This window comes from Peromyscus californicus, unplaced genomic scaffold (genome assembly GCF_007827085.1).
Source record: "Peromyscus californicus insignis strain IS unplaced genomic scaffold, ASM782708v3 Scaffold_23__1_contigs__length_62951481, whole genome shotgun sequence".
NCBI lineage: Eukaryota > Metazoa > Chordata > Mammalia > Rodentia > Cricetidae > Peromyscus > Peromyscus californicus.
In genome coordinates, this window is record NW_026294534.1 from 62498232 (window position 1) to 62513907 (window position 15676).

General features: G+C 40.9%; 1 pseudogene; it reads right to left on the minus strand.

The window, feature by feature from the left end:
* Nucleotides 1–8613: 8613 nt before the first annotated feature.
* On the minus strand, nt 8614–15457 carry LOC128119348 (glutathione S-transferase Mu 4-like; annotated as a pseudogene).
* Nucleotides 15458–15676: the final 219 nt, after the last annotated feature.

The following is a 15676-nucleotide window of genomic DNA, read 5'->3' on the forward strand; positions in this document are numbered from 1 at the left end:
CTAACTGAGGTAGCCCAGACTCAGTTGGACAAACATGAGTCTTCATCCAGTAACTGATAGAAGCAGATGCAGAGATCCACAGACAAGCACCAGGCTGAGCTCCAGGAGTCCAATAGAAGAGAAAGAAGAGGGATTTTATAAGCAAGGGGCATCAAGATCATGATGGGGAAACCTACAGACAACCAAACCAAACTAGTGCTTGGAATATCTTTTTCCAACCCTTTGCTCTGAGGTGATGTCTACCCTTGATGTTAAGGTGTATTTCTTGGAGGCAGTTGAAGGATAGACCCTGTTTTCACATCCATTCTGTTAGTCTGTGTCTTTTTCTTTGGTAATTAAGACCATTGATGTTGAGACTTATCAATGAACAATGATTGCTAACGCCTGCTATTTTGTTTTTATTATTGTTGTTGTGTGTGTGCTTCCCTTCTTTTGACTTTGCTGGTCTGGGATTATTTATTCCCTGGCTTTCATAGTTGTAGTTAACCTCTTTGGGTTGTAGGTTTCCTTCTAGCACCTTATGTAGGGCTGCACTTGTAGACATATACTGCTTAAATTTTATTTTATTATGGAATGCTTTATTTTCTCCATCTATGTTGATTGAAAGTTTTACTGGCTTTAGTAATCTGGGCTGGTATCTGTGGTCTCTTAGAGTCTGTAGCACATCTGCCCAAGCCCTTCTGCTTTTAGAATCTCTGTTGAGAACTAATGTGTAATTCTAATAGGTCTGCCTTGTTACTTGGCCTTTTTCCCTTATAGCTTTTAATATATTTTTTTTTGTTCTGCATATTTAGTGTTTTGATTATTTTGTACTGAGAGGACTTTCTTTTCTGGTCCAGTCTATCTGTTATTCTGCATGCTTCTTATACTTTGATAGGCTTCTCCTTCTTTAGGTTAGGTACATTTTCTTCTACAATTTTATTGAAAATATATTTGTGCCTTTGTCCTGAGTTTCTTCTTCTATTATTTATTATTATTCTTATATTTGTTCTTTTCATAAAGTCCTAGATTTCTTGGATGTTTTGTTCCTAATTTTTTTATTTGACTTTTTTTCTTTGACCGATGTATCTACTTCTTCTATTGTATTTTCAACACCTGTCATTCTCTATTCCATCTATTGTATACAATGAAAGATTTTTAAAAGAATTGTGCTTCCTATGGATCCACTACTTTGTATTGTTATGAATATCTTTTTGGTTAGAGCAATAATGCACAATGGTTGCCATTTGATTTACACATAATTGTTAAAATGGTTCTTAGCCCTTCCCAGTTTCTTCAGTGACCAATGTGGCTTGTAGAGGAAACCCATGAACAAGTTCAACAACTAGGACTGAGGGGTAATCCTGGAAATGTCTCATATGAAATGCTGACAGGACTGGTAGATGGGTATCAACAGATTATCAGTTACATACTATACTTCCTGCAGTTCTCCCACATGTTAGAAACATAGCTGTGGGCACCTAGATGAAAACTGATATAGGATCTGACTTTGGGTTTAGTTATATGAAGATTATACAAGGTCTGTCTGGGTCTTATGCTGATTTCATAGGGAGCAAAGATGCTATTGAAAAACAAGGAAATGGGGAACAAATTTAAGAGTTATTATTAAAACCGCTGGCTTTTGATAATGTCAGTGAAGGTTTTTAAAAATTCATCAGAACTCAGAGAGAGACAGGAAATGTTATAGACTTTCAGAAGTCACGTAGAAATGTGGGGACCTATAAACATAGAGCAAAATTGGCTGTTTCAGAAACCTGTGCTGTTCAAAAACAGATATTGGCAAAGTGTTTCAATTGTGGCAGACATGGCCTCTTAAAGAAACACTATAAATTGCCCTTACAACAAATGAATGGTCAGAATCAAGGAGCTCCTGGATTATCTCCTAAATGCAAGAAAAGAAAATTTAGGTAACCTGATCTAAATATGAAAAGGACAGCAATACATTGCCTAGCAACAATAATAATACCATCCAACAACAGGGAAATGTATTGAAGGCCCTCCCTCAGGCCCCACAAAATTAGAGGGTTTAACTCCAAAAACAATAATAGTTGTGCCAGCTTCAGGTTGTAATCAATCGATTCCTTTGTTACAAGGAAGTGCTACTATTTAAATTCCTTGGCCTAAAGGTATTGTCATTTTCCCTCTACAATGTTGTTATTTAAGTTTATTTTTAAGTTATAAATAATACAGGATCCCGTGACTTATGTTGCCTGGAACCGTTGGACTGTTATTGGGCTGCAGTAATTTATCCATGAAGGAAATCACGATTCATTGATGAATTGATTATTACAGGAGTCATTGATGAAGATTATGCAGGGGAAATTGTAATCTCTCAGTGCCCACTGACTGGCAATTTAAAGCAGGAGAAAAAGTGCACAGTTATTATTATTGCCTTATGTGGTAATATAATACCTTCATGAAAAAAAAAAAAAACATGCTTCATGATGGAGGATATGGTAATGCAGATCAACCTATAGCTTTGAGCACCTCATTGAAGGAAAATGATAAATCATTATTGGATTTAAAAATAAAGGAAAAACTTTTACAGGATTCAGTGATTCTGGAGCTGATGTCTCTATTATAGGAGAACATCCCTTGAATGACTTGTTATGGAGGCAAATTTAACCCTGATAGTGCTGCAAAGTTACAATGCACAGGTCCATTGGCATAATGACAGTCCTACAGCCTCATGTCACTCATGTTCCATTCATCTTTGGGAAGGAGACTTTCTACAACAAACTAATGCAGCTATCTATATTCCCACCTCTAATGCTGCCTATCCTTCATAAGTGCAAGGCTAATGAAAAGAATGGGGTATCAAAAAGAAAAATGACTAGGACATGGAAATCTAGCGAGCCTGTCTGGACACTTAAAGAAAATTATAGGCTCTTCACCAGTTACAGAACAGTTGGAGAACGGGCACAAAGAACCGGCCCCCCTTCTTTCCTCCCTGGAATTCTCCTGTTGTAATTAAGAAGAAATGTGGTAAATGGAAATTGTTGGCTGACTTATGAAATGCTAATGCTCTGCCACCATGTGGCCAATGGGAGAATTACAGCCTGGTTTACATAAACTCATGGCTATTTTCAAAGATTGGCCTTTAATAGTTTTGGATTTAAAAGATTGCTTTTACCCTATTCATATTCACCCTGATGGTACAGCAAGTTTCCCATTTTCTGTTCCCTCACTCAATCATAAAGAGCCTCTGCTCTGATATCAATGGACACTCTATAGTCATCACCTCCTCTCAGCTGACTTTCATGGGCAAAGAAAATGGCCACATTTCCCATGTTTCTGGGATTTAAAACTGGTTACCAATGATGCTCATGTTCATAAGATCTTCTAAGCTATGAAACTGAATGTATATACTATATAACTTCCATTTTCCACATGGAGGAGATTCAAGTTCATTCCTAATTTAATGGATAAACCCCTTCTCTCAGTTTCCCATTTAGTTTTTTATATGATCATCAAAGAAATTATATATTATTTTAATATTCTGTAATAATAGCAAGGCACGACCAGAGCAGAACATGACTCATTGCAGCATTTTCTACAAGGATAAAGTAGAAACACAGAAGAAGTTAAAATGTGTTCTTCAGGAGACTCTAAGAATTACTTGGTTTTAGGAATTTTCTGATATGCCCTGCAACTCATTCCCTTTACCTGAGAGCTTATTAGATGACAGAAACTGGTCTTCACCACATCTTGTATGATAAAAGATGTGTAATCTAAAATCAATTTTGCAGTATAGTTCTATGGCAGAAATTGTGTGACTACAATATAGTGAACAATCTTTTAAATGAATTACAGGGATGAGAATTTTTCCAAATGATACCATTCAGTCAGAAGACTCTCTCTTGATGATAATTAGGAAAGCCCAAGTCTGAGCTGTCTAGATTTCAATGCAATACAAGGTCAGGTAACACAATGAGGTTTGGAACTGACAGATTTCTCATTTCCCAATCAGTAGGCCAACTAGAGTCAACAGCTCTTGAGAAGCTCCACTCATATATGCTGTGGTGTTGAATCTGACTGGGTCACTAAGACATAACACTACTCTGTCTTCCCACTCTGCCCAGCACCTCCATCCCTACATCTATGATCCAAATCATTCTTCTACCCCTAACTCTGTCTTTGTTACTTTTTCCTGTTGTCATTTGGACATCATTGTTGAAATTGCAAACTTTAAGAATTACTAAGTAAATTGCAACTGTTAAAACATGTACATGAATGATAATAATTTACTTTTCACAATTATCAAAATATTTTCTAAATTTAGAAAAATTAGGAGGAATATCTAGCACACTGAAGAAACTTAACTCCTGAACTTGAAATCTCTTCAGTTATCTACTCCAAGAGGAACTAATATTGAACACACAATTCAGACATCTATAGACTTACCTTTTTCTAACCTCACTACTTTTCTGAAATGCAACATGTCTAAGGAAATTATGGGTTAGAGAAAAGTGAATCTTTTCTGAGTCATTTTCGTCTTAAGTGCAGATGTCTGGAGACACTCTTTTTGCTTTCTGAGCTCTAGAATCACTGGCTAACAAGCTGATTTGTCAGTGGGTCAAGAGATAAAAATCAAAGAAGAGAATTAAATATTTATTGGTTGCCTGGTTCTCTGAGCAAAGACTTTCATTTCCATCTCCATGTCCTGAGCTCCCTTGGCCTCACTTTCAGGCCCTCCATGCTGTGCAGGAGCTCAGAGGTGCCTCTGTGGATGAATAGAACTCACTCTAATGGTCCACTCATGTGGTTGGTGACCTTTTGAAGAAGCTGGACTAGAGGCAGAGTGAGGAGTCCAGGCCATGCACGAAGTCGGCTGGCAGAGAGGAATAATGAATCTCAAGTTCTAGAATTCCTCTTTCTTCGAGGCTGGTTCCCAACTCTCTAATGTTCTCCCAGCTCACCTAATTTGTCATTTATTTGAGGCACATGTCCCAAGTTTCTTCTCTGGAGGTCAGCTTCTCCTGTTGGATTCAGACCCCATAAATCCAGAATTTGGAACACCAAATGTTCCCTCTAAAACATCGGTGTCAGGGTCTTCTTGTTCTTCCTTCTTCTGTCCCTCGTGTCCTTAACTTTGGGTGCACCTAATTGAGACTGCCACCTCCAGTATCTCTTGCTGTATACACCTGAGTACCTGGGAGACCTGGCCATGAAAATCCATCTTTCCACTTTCTTAGTGAGCTCCCATGTATGTTCCCTGCCCCAACACCAAGGCATTTTTCAAAGGCTGGATTTGAGGGAAGGGTTGAAGAGGGAGGTATCATCACATCTCCCCCATCCACACCTTCCCTATGGGCACTCACTACCTCTGAGTCCTCAAACCCAGGCACATAGGAGTTCTCATACATGTAGGAATCTGGTATCAGAGGAAAATGAGTAGTACTTGGGTCAAAGATGGTGAGGCATACCAGAGATGCCACTGACCAAGCTGTACAGCCCTGAGAAACTAAGATGTTTTGCAGGCTGGTGAGGTAGAGTTATCAAAAACAGTCCTATTCAGCTATGGACTTCAGGTGTTATGCTATCAGCATATCAGGCAAGATGTGCTCACTGAAGCAATAATGGCATGAGTGTTATGGGTATAACCAACTACTTTCTGACTGATTGCATTTAAGTTTCATGCCACAGAATAGAACCCATATATTGTCCTGTAAGCTAGGAGAAAACATGTAGTTGGTGAAATCAGAGGCCTGAGAGAGAAAGCTACTGCTATTGTTTCATTAGACCAATATGATAGGTCCATCAAATTGCCCTCTAAACATGTGTGGCCGTGCCTATAGATTATTGCTGCTCTTAGCCATAGTGAAAACCAACATCTCTTTGCAATGGCTGGTGGTTACACCAGAGAACTCATTTATTCACCATGATAGACTTGGAGGATCTTTCTTAGGTCAGCCAGTCTTTTCCCTGTTTATAAGTAATAAACATTTTGTTTACAAATCCCAAGAAATCTGTGGATGGAGAGATAGCTCAGCAGTTAAGAGCAATTTTCTGCTCTTGCAGAGGACAGGAGTTCAGTTCCCAGAACCCAGATGGCAGTTCATAACCAGTTGCAATTACCATTCCAGGGAATCTGATGCCCACTTCTGACCTCTGAAGGCTTCTGCACTCATGTGGTACACATAATACATGCAGGCAAAGCATTCATATACATAAAATAAAAAATAAATAAATCTTGAAAAGAAGAAAGAAAACAAACACCACATAGGTAAGGCCAAGAGTTAAATACATAAGCCCATCATGACTACCATGGGCCCAGGACAGCAATGATGAGAGCCCCATAGCAGCAGCTCCTATAATGCCTGTCCACCCTTGTAAGTCCTTCAGATATTCTCTTACCAATGAGCTGGGAAAATGTGCAGGCAGATAGATGATATTCCCTGTGGATTCCTCTACACACACACACACACACACACACACACACACACACACACACACACACACTACTGATGATAAACTGAGAGAATTACTGGACAAAAAAATGTCTTACCTCTAAACTTCCATGTGGAAAAATACCTCCATGAAACAGAAATTATTTTTTTGTGTTTTCTTTAATTTTATAAACTTATTTTTCCTTATTATAATTTTTGTGTTTGTCTACTATATATAATAATCAAGTTTCTCCACAGAAACACAGTAAATAGATATCAATGCATTAGGTATAAGGAACTAATGCTTCAAATTGGAATAAAAGCTTGTAGAGTTGGGAAGTTTCATGATCTCTACAGTTTAAATAAGTCAGTGCTATAACTTGATCAAGTTGAAGGGACAGATGAGTGGAGGGAAGTGCTGTAAGTCTCTAGTCAGTTTGAGGGTAGAGACACTATAGCCTGGATGTTCCAAGACAGGAGAAAATGGAATGGGCTGGTCAAAATGGAGGGAGTAATTCACCCATCTGTGTTAGAATTGTCCAGGCTTGAAGTGGGTCACTGGTGTCACCTTCTAGTGGTCAGCAGCATCTTCTGTACTAAATCAAATGTTTAGCTTTTCTGGAAACACCATGATAGACATTAACAAGGAGTGATATCTTGGGGTGTATGTGGAATCTACATAAAATTAACTATTACAGGATGTGATAGGTAACCTAGAACAGAATCACAGTTATGATAACCCTAAGGACACAGGTTTAGACTGTCTCAGGTCTATCTTTTAACTTTTTCCAGGAAATGACTAAGCAACAGGTAGGAAATGAATAATCAGTTTCATTCAGGAAGATTTGGATATTCATTACTCAGATGGAGAAATAATTTACAAAAGGTCCAGGCAAACAATTCCAAAGCATTATAAAATGATAAAAGTATGAGATGAATTTTCTGGCTGTCAGGTGCCTATGTAGTTGAGAAAGAGGTGCATGTGGTTCACTCTTGCTGCCAAAACTTAAATTAACTTAAATTATTCCATTTGAAGAGCAGCAGGTAAACCTTATACAGCACTAAACTAATTTGACCTTTTACCTTGAAGTATCTACTTGGTGATTTATCCAAATAGAATGACAAAAGCCAGGGACAACAAAGTGTTAAGAGATGATCATGATGCTGACTAGAGATGGTTAAGTCAATGCATGAAGATGAGTAGACAGAGTGTACTAAGACTCTATCAATTTCATCGGCACAAAGAAGTAGGCATCTATAAAAACCAAATGAGTCTGTAGAGAGTAAAATACCTGCCTGCAGACTTTTGATAGGAGGGTCAGAATGCCATTGTCTTCCAAAAGATAGGTAAAGCTTGGAGAAATGTTGAAAGCAGCTTTCTTTTTAAGTTTAAAAAATAATTTCTTTTATTTTTTTCAGATAACATAATTACATCGCTTCCCCCTTCCGTTTCCCCTTCCAAACCCTTCCATACATGCTTCCTTGCTCTCTTTTAAGTTCCATAGCCTCTTGTTTATTAACTGTTGCATATAAGTATTCTCTCTCTCTCTCTCAATACATAGATACAAACTTCTCAGTCTGTATGTATATGTTTTCAGGGCTGACCATTTGTTATTGAATAACCAGTCAGTGTGCTCTTCCCTAGGGAAGGTCATTTGTCCTACTCTCAGCATTCCATAGTTGCCTATAGTTCTTGGTCTAGGTTTGAAGCCTCATGAGCTTTTCCATTTCCTAATTTAATGCATCTCCTGGTGTTGACCTTGTTCAGCTCCTGTTTAGGCAGTCATGTTGGTGAGACTTTAATCATTGTAGCTTCTGACATTCCTAGGAGATATAATCTCATAGTCAGCCTCTGCTTCTTACAATCTTTCCACCTCATGTAGCTTCTGACATTCCTAGGAGATATAATCTCATAGTCAGTTCCTCTGCTTCTTACAATCTTTCCACCTCATCTTCTGCGGTGATCCCTGAGCCTTAGATGTAGGAGTTTAGATGTAGATGGTAGCATTTGGGACTAGGCTCCACAACTCAACATGTAGTTGGTTATCATTTTCTGCAATGATCTCCATCTACTGCAAAGAGAAGTTTCTTGATGAGGAGTGACATCAACATTTATCTGTGGTTATAAGCACAAACATTTAAAATGTACTTAGGGATTATGCTAGTTTAGTAAAGTGGCAGTTGTAGCTGCCTTCTTCATTCCCACATCCTACCTTTTAAAGGTTCAACATATTGCTCCACATGGCCACCCTGTATTTAGAGGTATTTGGAGGAAGCAGCTGGTCTTTATGTAGGAAAAAAACCAAACTACTTGGGTTTGCTGAGGTCCAGAGAGGTTAATTCACTTTTTTCTTAGGCTGCTAATAAGTGGAACATCTCTGTGATGAGCTTGGCCTCCATCTCTCCAATTTTGTGCTCTCTCTGGGCACACACTTCCTGCCCTCCACAAGAGGCCTTGTCACTCCCTGCTTATACAGATATGTTCCTTTGGCTCACATAAACTCCATATTGCCTGCATTTATACACTGAGTAGGAATCTGGCAAGACAAAGGGGCATGTTGGACGATAATCCCTATCTCATCCAGTGACTCTGCAAAACATGGGTGAAAGCTTATAGATATAAGTAGACCAGAAAGAAAAAGTCAGCTCACTTTCGCTAGAGGGAAAATCAAACTTCTGCACCTAGCACTAAGCCCTAACATGTCCTGTTTCCAGCCTTGATACAGGGACCCAACTCATGTGCTGTCAGTCTTCTACTAGGAGGTTGAGTCCTCAGAATATTTCTAAAGGGATCAATGAAGTTCAGAACTGCCTGTATCCAAGAGACCAATTTCACATTTCACCTAAAGCTGCAGCCTTCAGATCTCCACAGCCTCTTCTTTCCCAAAGGCACTCAAATTGGACAAGATGATGAAAACTAGCTAAGAAAGCACATCAATTGGTAGGAATGCTGAAGGAAAATGGTTTCCAGACTGAAAAGGCTATTGGATTAAGGTCTCTAACGTCCAAATTTCTATTCAGCTAAGTAGTGTAGGTGTCAAACGATCAGTCTCTGTGAATCTGGGCTTCCTGGCACCCAAGTGGTACCACATACATCTCCCAGTCTGGTACCTGATGCTACCCTATATGTACAATCTCAAGGTGAGAATAAGGACCATCTTTTTCTTTCCTACTGGGCATGACATGTGCCTCATTCCGAGATCAGAAAATACAAGTAAAAACAAGTATATGACATCATCTTACAGAAAGAACATGAGGACACTCAAAAGAAAACAGAAAAGAAGTGAGGGAAGAAAGCCCGTTGATAGGTATACGGCGCGAGTTACTGGCGGAAAAGTCATGGGTCACGACCACGACTACCAGAGTTAGAAAGAGCTTTACTAGAAAGAAGCCAGGCCAGGAGAGAAAGGGAGGAGAGAGAGAGAGAGAGAGAGAGAGAGAGAGAGAGAGAGAGAGAGAGAGAGAGAGAGAGAGAGCAGAGAGGAAACACAGAAAGGAGAGTATGGGGGTCTGCGTCTGGCTTTTTAAGGCAGGGATGGCGTGACCACACGGTAGGTACACAGTTGCTAGTGCCCACTGATGATGCAAGCCATCAGAACCCGGAAGAGTGAGGGCAGAATCTTAACACCCATGACACATGTTTCAAGATAAAACTCTCCAACAGAAGCTCCACACAAGTCTCGGCAAAGCAGTCAACAGATCAAGTACAATTACTTTCTACACTCTGGTACTTTACAACATCTTCCTTTGACTTACTGCTAACCCAGGCTGCCTCCACTAACTGTTGCCCTGAGGAGCAGGAAGTCAACAGGGACCCCAGTACAGCTCTGCTAGTGCTGAAACTTTGAGCAAGTGACTAACCCTCTGTAGTTTCACATTTTCTTATTTGAGCAATGGGACTAATTCCATCTTCCCTGGAGGAATGCTGTACTGATAAACTTGATCATTAAATATAAGATGCTCAGCACAGATTCTGGCAGAAAGCAAGTGCTCAATTCATGCTCCAAGCCCAAAAACACATCAAGGAAAAGTTGATAGTAAAAAAGAAAGAGGACTAGGGGCATCATGTCAAAGTGGGCAACAAAATCCTTCAGATTTGGGAATGCATCCAGGAAATTAAGTTAGAATAGATGGTGCAGGTCCAGGATATCATAAGCAAGGAAATCCACAAAAGTAGTCTACAAAAGGTCAAGAATGAAGGGGCCTGAAATCCTGTCCCCTAGAAAGAATAACAACTCCCAGTTTCTTACCTTTGACCTTTTCACCAACAAACCATATCTGCTTCCCTGGGAACTGTGAAGGACTTCATCATTCCAGGGAGCTGCTCCAAGTATTATGCCTTCAGTTTCTCCTGAAGCAAAAATAGCTGTTACCATGAGTTTCCTGACAGAGTGACCATGTTCACTTAAATGGCCAGGGGTAGACAGCTATCTCCACTAAGATAGAGATCAAATCACTGTCCAGGCTTTGATTTAACATATGAGCACTTACTTATTAGATTCTGTGGTAGCTCATTTCACCCTTCTAAGGCAATGGAAAGCCAGAGAAGAATAAGAAACCACCCACAATAGGATACCATCATTCCTGAAGCCTAGACCTGTGAATGTCCTGAGCACCTGGCAGATGATGAAGCCAGTCGGCATCAAAGAAGAGAGAACTAAAAGTACTCAGAGAAGATGAGAGTTCCACATAATAGGTTCCAGAAGAATAAAACATATTTGAGTTTTCCTCATCAATTGAGGAGCATTTGAGAGTGAAAGGAGAGGAGAGAAAGTCCTTCAGGTGGTTCCTGAGCTACCTATAGGAAAATAAGCTGACTCATGGGGTGTGGCGGGAACCACTTTCAAGAGAACATGCAAATGGTTCTGTGACAGTCTTAGAATTGTTAGAATGTTAGAATTCTTTTTCTAATACATTGAATATGTGTGTATTTCATGAACATTAAACATGTGAACTTCCTGGTAGAGGACCTATGGCAGAAGGCATAGATGGAGAACACTTGGAAAACATGACTTCACTATTCTAAGAACTTAATGTTCACTCTGGGAAGTCTGTACTGTACCATAAGATAGGTTGGGCTAAAACGAGTGTTCATTTGATAGTTTAGTGTTATGAGGACACCTGGTGACAACACAGGAAACATCCAGGAGGCTAAGTGGCTAAGAATTCAAATGGGAATAAGATTTGTGCAGATGTGAAACTGAAAGAACTGATTCCTGACCCAAACACTGCCTAGTCCAACCCAGCGTGGGAGTTGGATGAGACTCACAAAGTCTGGGCTGTAGTCAACTCTAACCAGCTGATTGGAGACATCCATACCCTGGTTCTCCAAAATATCCACAATACCAACTTTCTCTTTTCTTCTGTCTCCAAAATGACCAAGCAATCTTCTTTTCTGTCTCCTCACCTGCAGCACATACAGCACAGACTCATCCTCAACATCTCACCTCAGCCAATCCAAGGAGGTTATTCCTCATGCTCCACCCTGCAGCCAGCCCCATCCACACAGATTGTGCTTACAGGCAAGGTAGGGTAGGATGGAATCACTCTGGATGAACTTGTTTGACCCATCAATTAAGTATGACAAGCAGGGATAATCAGATGGGATATGAAGCTCCAGTCTCACTTCCCTGGGTTAGGACAGATATGTGGCCTGGCACTCCCTGCTGCTAGCATGGGAGACACCCCATGAACACATTGCGCAATGAATGGAAGAGCTAGGGCACAGCCCATCACAGAAATACTGTGCAACCACCAGGAATGAGAGCATGAGAGCAAAACAACTGATTCCAAACCCCTTAGCCAGGCAAGAAGATGAGGTAGGGACACCATGGCTTCCCCAGACCTCTCCTTTTCCTCTATTTACATTGGGGCCATTCAGGACCACCTTGAATTTCTCACTCAGCCACTGGTTTCTGTCATAATCAGGAGCTTTGGTTGACGAGATTACGTAAAAAGAAATCAGCCTAGTGTCCAACACTCCTACTCCAGGGACTCAACTCCCTAAGGCAGGGGATCTGCAGCCTCCCATACTGAGTCCCACAATGCAAGGCTTGAGGGGTGAAGAGTGCTTGGAACTGTGGCCCCTACATCTGTGAGACTTACAAAAGTTTTTGGCAAGTGTTCATGAGGAATGTAGTCTAATATCAACAGGAGTGGGAGGATCCATCCCACAAACTCCAGGATTCTGTTTTGAAAAACCAAGCCCAACCCTCAGGAAGTTTCTGGAAGAGGCATATTCTATGCTCACCTGGAGGAGCCTTGTAGTGTAAGAGGGTCAGACATAGGTTGCTAGGCACCAATGGGCAGGGATAGGGAAGAAATCTGACCAGAATAATGTCATTACTGTCCCCATGGTGTATCTCTTCTCCTCATAATATATGGACCAAAGTTAACTTGTAAACCTCACTTGCCCAAAATAGGATAGCTTCCTGGAATGCTGGGAGCTATAGTTCTTGGAAAATAACAAGCTACATGTTTTCACTCTCTTAAATAAGTCTGTTTGAACAAACTATACTGGATGTACTTGATCACAGGTAGGGGAGGGAAGATTAAATCTGGATCAATCAATCAATTTCAGTCCACCATGATGGGTAAGGCATGGTGATATTTATGGCAGCAAGAGTATGTGACAGAGGCTCCTCACATCATAACAGACCAAGATGGAGAGAGGACAGTGGAATGCATAGCCAGTATGTACATTTCCATGCTCCACTCCTAGTGAGTCACTTCTACCAATGTGGTCCCACCTCCCAATCAGTGCTACCAGATGGGGAATAATTGTTGGAGATGTGAGTTGTAGAAGGATACTAATTTGCATGACTATCACGTCCTTCTTCAATTGTCCTCTGTCTGTTGAGCTAGGTGTGGGAGTTGCAGGTCATCAAGGGTACTTGTGTTTTACTTTAGCAGACACTATGTAATCATCTTCCATAGTAGAGACCCCTGAGAATTCTGCTCCACATTCTCACCAGGACAAGCTTTGCTTTAGCGGTGTGCAGTATCTCTCTTAGGCTTTATTTGCATATCCCTGATAGCCTATCAAGATGAATATCTCACTGGGCTCAATGGCACACACCTTTAGAACCAGGATTAAGGAGTCAGTGGCAAGCAGATCTCTATGATTTCAAGGCCATTCTGCACTACACATTGTATTCCAGAACAGCCAGGGCTCTGTAGCTAAACCTTGCCTCAAAAAACTTAAAACACAAAGGTTGTTGTGGTATGGGTCTGGGGTTGATCAAAGATTCACCATGGCCATAAATAAATTTTAATAAGAAGAGGCTTTTTATTTGGCTACTGGCACCCAGACTGATAGGGCCAGGTCTACACCTGAAGTGCTCCCAAGATGGAGCCCTAGCCATAACAGCCCAAGGCTTATAAAGTAAAAAAACCACAAGATATATGTATTCTGTCTGAAAGTAGGCATCGTCTAATTTTAACATACATGCCTTGCAGCTGTCCTAGTCATTGAGTAGAGTAAGCAAATCTGATTACAAAAGCAGAAATAGTAGTTAGTTTTATGACCTATTATCTTGCAAGAACAGCAAATTTTACAAGATCAGTCAAATTAAGAATAGTCTTCCACATCTGGGAAAAGAGGGAAGTGGGCTGCTAGATAGAGTACAGCCTATACAAGCTAGGGGCTTCCATGTTAGAGACTTTTTGCTTTTTGAGCTCCCAAGCAACTATTAAAGTCTAAACTTTAAATGTAATATTAAACATTAGAAGATTAGCATCTCTGTTGTATGATATTTTGTTTGTGTTCTTACAAATAAAGCTTGTCTAGAGATCAGAGGGCAGAGCTAGCCACCATAGAAGTTGGATGGTTGTATCTCACATCTTTAATCCCAGAACTTGGGAGGAGGAAGCAGGAAGATCAGGAGTTCAAGACCACCCTGGGTTACATGAGATTGAACCAGTCTAAAAGAGAAACAGAGCTGGGCAGTGGTGGTGCATGCCTTTAATCCCAGTACTAGGGAGGTAAAACAAAATGCAAGGTGGGTCAGATGTATAGGGCCAGAAAGACAGAGAGGAAAATTAAAGCCATATGTGGCTAATACAGCAATAAATTTACAGCAATGGAATACCCAGATTAACATTCCTCCAATCTCAGAAACAAACCATAAACTAACATGTGTATCTGGGAAAAATATTAAAAGGTATATTATAAAGAACAGTCACCAACCATTCAGGCTGTACAAAAACAGGGCACAACAGATGTTGATCTTTCAAAGGTACCAACAGCTCTACCTTTAAAATGGTTAACTGACAAACCTGTCTGGGTGGAACAATGGCCTTTGACAACAGAGAAATTGTAGGCCTTAAAACAGCAAATACAGGAGCAGCTAAATGCTCAACATATTGAGGAATCAACCAGTCCTTGGAATTCTCCTGTATTTGTTATTAAAAAGAAATCTGGAAAAGTGGAGAATAGTAATAGACTTAAGAGGGTTATTAATAGGTGATTCAGTCAATGGACCCTTTACAGCCTGGAATTCCCCTTCTTTTCTATTACCTAAACAATGGTCTATTATAGTTATTGATTTAAGAGACTTTCTTCACTATATCTTTACAAGAAAAGGGTAAGAAAAATTTGCCTTCATGGAGCCTACTTATAATAATTCTCAACCTGTTAAGAAATATCAATGGGTTTGTAGGATCTGGGCCCTGGGGTACAACCTATGCCCCCGCCCCTCACTGCCCCAGTTGCAGGCCAGCAGGGAAAACACCTGAGAGCAGGCCTCCACACCAACACCTCTCATTGGACCTGGCAATCTACAAGACCCACTCCCTACCCCAAACTCACCCATCCCCCTGTGACCTCAGTGGCTCCCTGAGACACAGAACTGCAAGCTGTGATTGGACCATGACTCTTCTCCCACCCAGAGAGTCCTATATCTAGGACCGAGGCCCTAGGACAAAACCTATGCCCTCCTCACCCCCCACCCATAGCTGCCCTAGTTGCAGGCCAGCAGGAAAGACCCCTGCAGGCAGGCCTCCACACCAATACCCCCCAATGGACCCTGCAAACTACAAGACTCACTCCCTACCCCAAACCTACCCATTCTCCTGCAACCTCAGTGGCTTTCTGAGACACAGAATCCACCAGCTCCGATTGAACAAACAGGTGAGTGACTCTTCTCTCACCCAGAGAGTCCTGCCTCTAGGACCTAGGCTCTAGGGCACAATCCATGACTCCCACAACTCCCACCCATAGCTGCCCCAGTTGCAGACCAGCAGTGAAGACTGCTGCAGGCAGCCCTCCCCACCAAAACCTCCCATTG